Source organism: Mastomys coucha, unplaced genomic scaffold (assembly GCF_008632895.1).
Source record: "Mastomys coucha isolate ucsf_1 unplaced genomic scaffold, UCSF_Mcou_1 pScaffold13, whole genome shotgun sequence".
NCBI classification, from domain to species: domain Eukaryota; kingdom Metazoa; phylum Chordata; class Mammalia; order Rodentia; family Muridae; genus Mastomys; species Mastomys coucha.
The window spans coordinates 3,723,807-3,733,467 of NW_022196895.1; positions in this window are offsets into that span (position 1 = coordinate 3,723,807).

Here is a 9,661-nt window from a genome sequence, read left to right on the forward strand (position 1 = left end):
TCTATTTTATTTAACTTATGATACAATTATAGATATATGTTATTTTCACCTTATAGTGTGTGGGGAGTTGCTTTTGGTGTTTGGATATTTTTTCCAAGGTACCTTGACATTTCAGAATTATTATTGATCCAAGTGCTTGTAGGGGATTAAAAATGTTTTAAAACTCACCTTCTCAGTTAATACTTATGGGCAGAGAATGAGAGAATGGTATATATAAAAAAAAAAAACCATTTCTGCTCAGATGTTCTGAGATAACAAGTGTATGAACAATGACCGGGCTCACTTTACAGTTAGCCAAGTTGACTGTGGAGTCCCAGAACTGGTGTTTTAGGACAGCAGTACGATTGGGAAAGGTGGCAATATGAGCAGGTTCTGAAAGGCATCTCACAAGCCTTCTAGATGGTTTCCAATGTAATTGCATAAATAACAACTTCTGGAAGAGTAGGTGTTTCCCCATAAGCTAACTCTTAAGGAAGAACAGCAGACAATCTGCTGCACCTAGGCAAGTCGCATTCTGCAAAGGACACACCAAATGTGGCCAGTGCCCTGTGCGTACATCCCTTTGACCTCTCTCAGTGCCTTCACATACACGATTAGAAACACATTACAGTTGTCTTTCAGTTTGTTAATAAATGATACTACATTGTATACGAGAACATATATTCTCACACCAATGTTAAAATAGCTTAGTAGCTTGTTACTAAACTGAAATAGTTTTTTCACTAAATGACATCACAGAGACCTTTCCTGTACACTATGTGTAGCTGTAACTTCTTTTAAACTGTTGCATAATGCTCCATACTCTATTCAGTCATACCACGTGAGCAATTTACTCCAGTTTTCATTATTATTAATTTCTATATATCCTTGTATATGTCTCTTCCTATTCATGCTTAAACATTTTTCTAGAAACAGTTACATGACAGTAGGATTGCTAGGTTGAAGGAAATATGTTTCTTATTATAAACTGATCAACATTCTTGATTTTTCTCTTAGTATTAGACTTTGTCCTCCTCTACCTCGTCCCACTCTGATGATGCACACACATCCCTGAAACCTCCTTACCTTGTAAAATATGCAGCATTTGTAGTTCAGTGTTTGTAGTCTGCCTGGACAGAGAGTGAAAAGTCTCATTGGTTGGGGTTTTTTTTTTTTCTTTCTTAGTCTATTATTATTGTTAATAGAAGTGTTTTGACTATTTGTGGCCCAGTCTGGCTTTGAACTCATGAGACTCCTCCTTCTTTGATCTCCTTAGGGCTAAAATTACAGACATGCAGCACTGTAGCTAGATGAGCTCTTTAACTTTTTAAAGCAAATTAAATTTGCATATGCTTTTAGGTGACTAATTGATTTAGAAAGCATGTGTCTATGGATGGATGGATGGGGCAGAGGTGACTAATTGATTTAGAAAGCATGTGTCTATGGATGGATGGATGGGGCAGTTTACACAGAGTATCTTACTGGGTCTTGGTTTCACCTTTACCCATGTTATCTCTGGAAAGTTTAAACATGACCCATGTGTGTTATGTCAGATTTTCTTTCTGTGGTACTTGGTTTTGTCTCTTACTGAAGACATTTTTCTTTCATTTCCTTTTTTAAAACGTATTTTGTGTGTGTGTGTGTGTGTGTGTGTGTGTGTGTGTGTGTGTGTGTGAATATACACAGGTGAGTGAGGGTGCTCATAGAGGCCAGAAGAGGGTATTGGATTCTCTGTAACTGGGGGTCTGGTGGCTGTGAGCCCCTTAGCATTAGTACTGGGAATTGAACTTGGGTCCTCTGCAGTGTGATCTCTTAACCAGTGAGCAAGCTCTCCAGTTCCCATCCCTTCCTTTTAATAAAGTTAAAAATTATTTATGCTTCAAGTCTTCTGAAATTTAATTGTCTTGTGAGATAGAGATTGATAGTTAAAAGTTTTCCATTGAGTAGCTAATTAATCCACAGAATGCAATAGGGCATCTCTTTCCACACATTTGAAGTAACTTTGCTTTTTCTAGGAAATCTCATCCAGGATATAAGCTGATCTAACAAGACTGAGAGGCACCACAGAATGACCAGATGTTCTAATCCATCTAATCTCCAATTTTCAAAAGCCATCTTATGCTCTAAAGAGTTTTAATATTATACCATATGTAATATCAGGGCACAGCTCGGACATGCTTCCTGTCTGTGGTTCTAATGCAGATGGTTGGGCTTGTCCTTTAACAACTCAGAAGCAGGACCTTAAGTTTAGCAGTGTGCTTTTGAGAGCCAGGGGCACTGACCCTCAGCTTTTCATAGCAAGGATGTGGTTGGTTCCTGTGAGCAGTAAGGGGTAAGATAGGGTTCTTTGATTTGCCTACATATATGCCTGGGTACCAAGTATGTGCCTGGTACCTGGGGAGGTCAGAAAAGGGCATCAGATTCCTTTAGACTAGAGTCACAGATGGTTGTGAGCTACCATAAGGGTGCTGGGAACTGAATCTGGGTTCTCTGCAGGAGCTACAAGGGTTTTAATTCCTGAGCCATCTCTCAGCTGCAATAATTTTTAATTTTTTTAAAAGACAAAGTCTCACTATGTTGGCCTCAAAATCAGGATCCTCCTGCTACATCCTTCTGAGGACTGGATTATAGCTATGTACCACAAAGTCTGGCGAGATAACCATCTTTGATAATTATTTATAAGTCAAATTTAGCCTGTTCCTTTGAAAACATGAAAGTATTTTACCACTGCAATTTAAAAATGGCTATAGTGTGTGTAAAAAATACAAATTATGAGCAATCAATCAAGTGAGGCCTAAGTGGGGTACCTTGTTTTATTTCATATTGCTGAAATAGGATGGAAGGAATATCAGCCCCTTGATACCAAAGTACCTAGGGACTTTCTGTGTGCTTGGTACCTGCACATGAAAAATAGCCACACTGCTGTTCTTCAGAGACCTAGAAATACTCCAACACTACAATAATTTTGAGAACAGCATTCCAGCTTGAGAAACAATTTTTCTTATGTCAAAGCTATTGTCCTGACTACTGTGGGCACCAAGAATTACTTCAGCCTAAAAGTTGAAGACCTGGGCAATGTAGCCAAACCCCATCGTGGGAGGCAGGCAGGCAGGAGTGAAAGAAGGAAGGAAGGAAGGAAGGAAGGAAGGAAGGAAGGTAGGGAAGGAAGGAGGGAAGGAGGGTGGAGGGACAGAGGGGGGAGGGAGGGGGAAGGGAGGGAGGAGGGAGGTAAGTAGGAAAGAGCAAAGGAAAGAAAGGAATTTAGTGTAATGCAGAAAAAACTTGCCACCACCTAGTAGGACTCTACATGGAACTTAACGGACTCCAGAGAACAAGACTTTAAATTTTAACTCCTGTGTGTGTAAATCAATATGTACCAAAATTCTATATGACCCCACAATCTATACTTCCTGATTCCACTTTATAATTTGACCCAGTATCTATGCTTAAAATATCTGACAAGTGCCATTAGTGGTGGAATATGGATTATTCTCTCCCACTGAGTTGGCCTAGAATCTCCTCGTGGCCCTCCCTTTATGTTGGAGGGGATGGGAGGATTAAGTGGACTTCCTTCTATTAGAGTCTTAATCTAGTAGCTACTTGTCAGGTGGTGGTGGTATAGGACCTTAATCCCAGCAGAGACAGGTAGATTCTGAGTTGGAAGCCAGCCTGGTCTACAGAGGAAGTTCCAGGGTAGCCAGGGCTACAAAGAGTAACCCTGATTTAAGAAACTGGTGGGGGGGGGGGAGGCAAAGAAAACACAAAATTCCTACCATATTGACTACTTTATATTGATTGTGTCAGTTGAGGTAGGAAGACCACTCTGGAGGCAAGTGGTACTGTTTCCTGGGTCTTGGTGTATGCCATAAAGAAGTGAACTGAGGAGCACCCCTTCCGGACCCTTTGTTCTTCAGAATTTGCCTTTCTACAAATTTACCTTTATAGGATCAGAGGTGAGGAGGACACAACATCTGTCCCAGCACCAGGAGTAACCAGGATCCAGGCATGTGGGAACTCCACCAGTCCAGTGGCTTGAGTTCTTCCTGGTCTGTCTGGGCCAGTGCCCTGAGCAGAACTAGGGCTCAAAGTTACCACAACACCCAGAGGAAACTCCATTCCCAGGCACTACATCCACTAACACATTCAGGATCACAGGATCAGAGGTGAGGAGGGCACAACATCTGTTCCAACACCAGGACTACCTGGGACCAGCGGAACCCAAGCAAGCAGGAACTCCACCAGTCCAGTGGCTTGGGTTCCTGCCAGTTTGTCTGGGTCAGTACCCAAGCAGACCTTGGGCACAAACTCTGCAGCGAGTCCCATAATACCCAGAGGAAGCTCTACTCCCAGGCCCTCTAACAGGCCCAGGATCACAGGATCCCAGAATTACAGGATCACAGAAACAGCTTGACTCTGAGGAGTTCTGACACAACCAGGATCACAGGAAGGACAGGCTCCAGTCAGATTTAACCAGGCCTGGCAGCACTAGAGAGAACCAGATGGTGAGAGGGAAGTATAAGAAAATAAGCAATAGAAACCAAGGTTACTTGGCATCACCAGAACCCAATTCTCCCACCATAGTAAGTCCTGGGAACACCATCAAACCAGAAAAGCAAGATTCAGATCTAAAATCACTTCTCATGATGATGATACAGGAGTTTAAGGAGGACATGAATAACTCCCTCAAAGAAATACAGGATAACACAGGAAAACAGCTAGAAGCCCTTCAAGAGGAAACACAAAAATCCCCTAAAGAACTATAGGAAAACACAATCAAGCAGGTGAAGGAAATGAACAAAACCATCCAGGATCTAAAAATGGAAATAGAAACAGTAAAGAAATCACAAAGGGAGACAACCCTAGAGATAGAAAACCTAGGAAAGAAATCAGGAGTCGTACATGCAAGCATCATCAACAGAATACAAGAGATAGAAGAGAGAATCTCAGGGGCAGAAGACACCATAGAAAACATTGACACAACAGTCAAAGAAAATGCAAAAAGCAAAAAGCTCCTAACCCAAAACATCCAGGAAATCCAGGACACAATGAGAAGGCCAAACCTAAGGATAATAGGTATCAAAGAGAGTGAAGACTCCCAAGGTAATGGGCCAGTAAATATCTTCAACAAAATTATAGAAGAAAACTTCCCTAACCTAAAGAAAGAGATGCCCATGAACATACAAGGAGCCTATAGAACTCCAAATAGACTGGGCCAGAAAAGAAATTCCTCCTGTCACATAATAAAAACACCAAATGCACTAAACAATGAAAGAATTTTAAAAGCAGTAAGAGAAAAAGGCCAAGTAACATATAAAGGCAGGCTTATCAGAATTACAGCAGACTTCTCACCAGAGACTATGAAAGGTAGAAGATCCTGGGCAGATGTCATACAGACCCTACAAGAACACAAATGCCAGCCCAGGCTACTATACCCAGCAAAACTCTCAATTACTATAGATGGAGAAACAAGATATTCCATGACAAAAACAAATTTACACACTATCTTTCTATAAATCCAGCCCTACAAAGGATAATAGATGGAAAACACCAACATAAAAAGCAAAACTACACCATAGAAAAAGCAAGAAAGTAATCTTTCAATAAACCCACACAAACATAATTCCATCTCTAACAACAAAAATAACAGGAGGTAACAATTACTTTTTCTTAATATATCTTAATATGAAAATTAATATTACCAACATACCCTAATCAATTGAAATTCAGAAGTATGAGGAATTAGAAGTTGTTGACTATCATCCAGTGGTCTCTCTAATTTGGTATTTGGAGAAATAGGTCCAATATTGTACAATCCATATACACTTTCTGCTTGTTTGTACAAGACAGTGTCTTACTGTGTACCACATAATGGTCTTGAAATCAGGCTTCTCCTATCTCAGCCTCTCTATTAGTAGGGGTTTTTCCTTGATGTTCTTACACTATACTATGGTTTTCAGAACAGCTTACATATTTCAAAATTATTTATACAGCCAATGAAAAAGTAGACAATTAACTTGTGAGGTGGCTTGTAAGAGAACAACAAAGAGTGAGACTAAATGTTTTGCTCGATGTTTGTAACTATTTTATCAAGTTTGAAGAAGAGGACTTTATAAGTTACTCTTTCTCTGAGATGAACGCTTTTCCAAATTAGCACAGGTAATGAACCAAATTCTTACCCTCACCTAATGTCTATGCCACCCTCCAAGCAGAACCATTGTTCATTGAAACAGTTGGTGAATGACTTCATGGATAGACCATCTTAATACGCACACCATTTCTTAAATGAATGTAGCCTGCTCCCTGTGGGCTGAGAATGAAGACAATCACTCAAGTCAAATAGCTTTGACCATAGCAGGAATTCTGTATCCCAAAATCGTGCCTACAATTCATTCCTTGGTGCAGCAGAACTGTCAGCTCTTAGCTACAATGGAGGTAAAATCCTTTGGTGACATGAGGGTCATTGAAGTACAGCCTTATGACAATGAACTCCAATGTCTAAAAATTGTTCCTATTCAGGCTTGTACCACAGTAAGAGCCAAGATTTTAAGCTCTACTAAAAACAAAACAAACAAACAAACAAAAAGACTTTATCTATTTAAGTTCATTTAAATAAAACTAGTAGTGATAAATTATTTTAAAATATACAGTTACTATGTTTGGGGTTATTTACATAAGACTGTTCAATTGATTGTTGTTTTATATTAAACAGCTTTTATAATACTCATTTCTATTGATACAATATTTTATATATTTTAAAAAATAAGACAAAATAAAAAAATGAAAATGAAAAAATGAAAAGTATTGCAGGTATTGAACGGGCGGTCTCTGGTAGGAGTTGGAGTACAAAAAAATTAACTTTAATGCTTTTATTTTTGAGAATTTCATTCCTGAGCACCATGTTTAACTATTTATACCCTTCTTGCTTTCCCTCCAAGTCTCGACCATAAGTCAGTGAGGGAATGGTTGTGTGTTCCCATAAAGCTTTATTTAAATGGACACTGAATTCTGAATTTTATGCAATCTTCCCATTCCACAAATATTATTTTTCCATTTTTTGCAACTATGTTAAAATATAAATGCAATTCTTAGGAGCCAAAACAAGTAGTGGTGTGTGTGTGTGTGTGTGTGTGTGTGTGTGTGTGTGTATTTATGTATGTTTGTTTTATGTATCTGAGTACTTTACCCAGATGTATATATGTACATTATGTAAATGTCTTGTGCCCCTAGAGGCCAGAAGACAACATTGGATCCCCTGGAGCTGGAGTTAGAAATCTTTGTAAACTGACATTTATGTGTCTGCTAAAGATTTTGTGACCATATTACCAACATCCTTCCCTAAAACATGCAAAGAGAGAACATTATTTCAGAAATTTAAGCCTGATTGAAAAAGAATGTATTCAACTCTCACGTCAGGCTTTTTCAAGTTTTATGCCCAAGCCCTCTGGATCTCAACAGAGATTTAGGTTTTCTGTTGAAAGAATAAATATATAAATAAATAAATACAGCAACAAGAAATGAATTGAACTCAGGTCCTGATTTTCCTTTCTCCTTCCCTGGTCTAAGCCAAGCTCTAACCCTTGTGTTTCGGGCATAGATGTTCAGAATTGAGACTTTCTCTTGGTGGATTTTTCCTTTGATGAATATGAATTGTCTTTTCCCATCACACTTGATAACTTTTGGTTTTATTGTATATTAGGATGGCAACTCCTGCTTTGTTCTTGAGACTGTTTGCTTGAAAAACTTGTTTCTAATCTTTAACTCTGAAGTAGTGTTTGTCTTTGGTATTTAGGTGTGTTTCTAGTATGCAGCAAAATGCTGGATCCTGCTTGCATATCCAGTCTGTTAGCTTATATCTTTTTATTGGGGAATTGAGTCCACTGATAATAAGAGATAGTAAACACAGATGATTGTTAGTTCCAGTTATGTTTGTTGTTGTTGGGGTTGTGTATGTGATTCTCTCCTTTTTGTTTTGTTATGAGATGATTAATATTTTTTCTTTGATATAGGTATCCTCCTTGCATTGAATTTTTCTTCTCGAATCCTCTGTAGGGCTTGATTGGTAGATTGTTTAAATTTGGTTTTATCATTGAATATTTTGGTTTCTCCATCTATGGAGAGTTTTACAGGATATGGTAGCCTGGGCTGGCATTTGGTTCTCTTAGGGTCTGTATGATCTCTGTCCAGGCTCTTCTGGCTTTTAGGGTCTCCGTTGAGAAGTCTAGTGTAATTCTGATAGATCTGCCTGTATATGTTACTTGTTCCTTTTCCCTTACAGCTTTTAATATTCTTTCTTTGTTCTGAGCATTTGGTGTTTTAATTATTATGTGACAAGAGAATTTTCTTAACTGGTCCAATCTATTTGGTGCCAAAATTATGCAAAGGACAAAAGAAAGCATCTTCAATAAATGGTACTGCTCTAACTGGCAGTCAGTATGTAGAAAAATAAAAATAGATTCCTATTTATCACCTTGCATACAGCTCAAGTCCAAGTGGATCAAGGACCTCAACATAAGACCAGATACACTGAATCTAGAAGAGAAAGTGGGGAAGAGCCTTGAACTCATTGGCATGGGGGTAGGTTTGGGGGGAGGGATTTCCTAAACAGAACTTCAATGGCTCAGACCCTAAGATCGAGAATTGATAAATAGGACCTCGTGAAACTGAAAAGCTTCCATAAAGCAAAGGACATAGTCAATAGGACAAATCGGCAATCTATAGATTGGGGAAAAAAATCTTCACTAGCCCTTTATTTGATAGAGGGCTAATATCCAAAATATATAAAGAAGTCAAAAAGCTAACGTCCAAAAAAAAGCTAACAACCCAAGCCCCCCCCCCCCAAAATGGTGTATAGAACTAAACAGACAATTCACAACAGAGGAATCTTGAATGGCTGAGAAGCACTTAAAAAACTGTTCAAAGTCCTTAGTGATTAGGGAAATTCAAATCAAAGCGACCCTGAGATTCCACCTTATACCAAGGAGAATGGCTAAAATCAAAAACTCAGGTAACAACACATGTTCTCCAGATTGTGGCGAAAGAGGAACACTTCTCCTTTGCTGGTGGGATTGCAAACTGATACAACCACTCTGGAAATCAAACTGGAGATTCCTCAGAAAACTGCAAATAGTTCTACCTGAAGACCCAGCTATACCACTCCTGGGCACATACTAAAAGATGCCCTACCTTGCCTCAAGGGCATGTGCTCCACTGTGTTCATAGCTGCCTCATTTGTGATACCCAGAAGCTGGAAACAACCCATATGTCCCACAATGGAAGAATGGATACAGAAAATGCAGTTCATTTACACAATGGAATACTTACTATTCAGCTATTAAGAATGAGGACATCATGATTTCTGCAGCCAAATGGATGGATCTAGAAAATATCATCATGGGTGAGGTACCTCAAGCCCAAAAGGAAATTCATATTAGCCAAAAAAATATAGAATACCTAGGATACAATCCACAGGTTTGTAACCTTGAAGATGGTTAACAAGCCAAAGGATCCAAGTGAGAACACTTCAATCCCACTTGGGAGGGAGAAGAAAGGAGAGGGCAGAGGGAGGGAGGGAACTGAGTGGGACAGGGGAGGGGGAAGGACAGAGGAAAAGCAGAACATGATCAAGTATGGGGAGGGGGACCAGGAATGAAGCCCCAAGGGCTAGCAAAATGAATGGGAATAT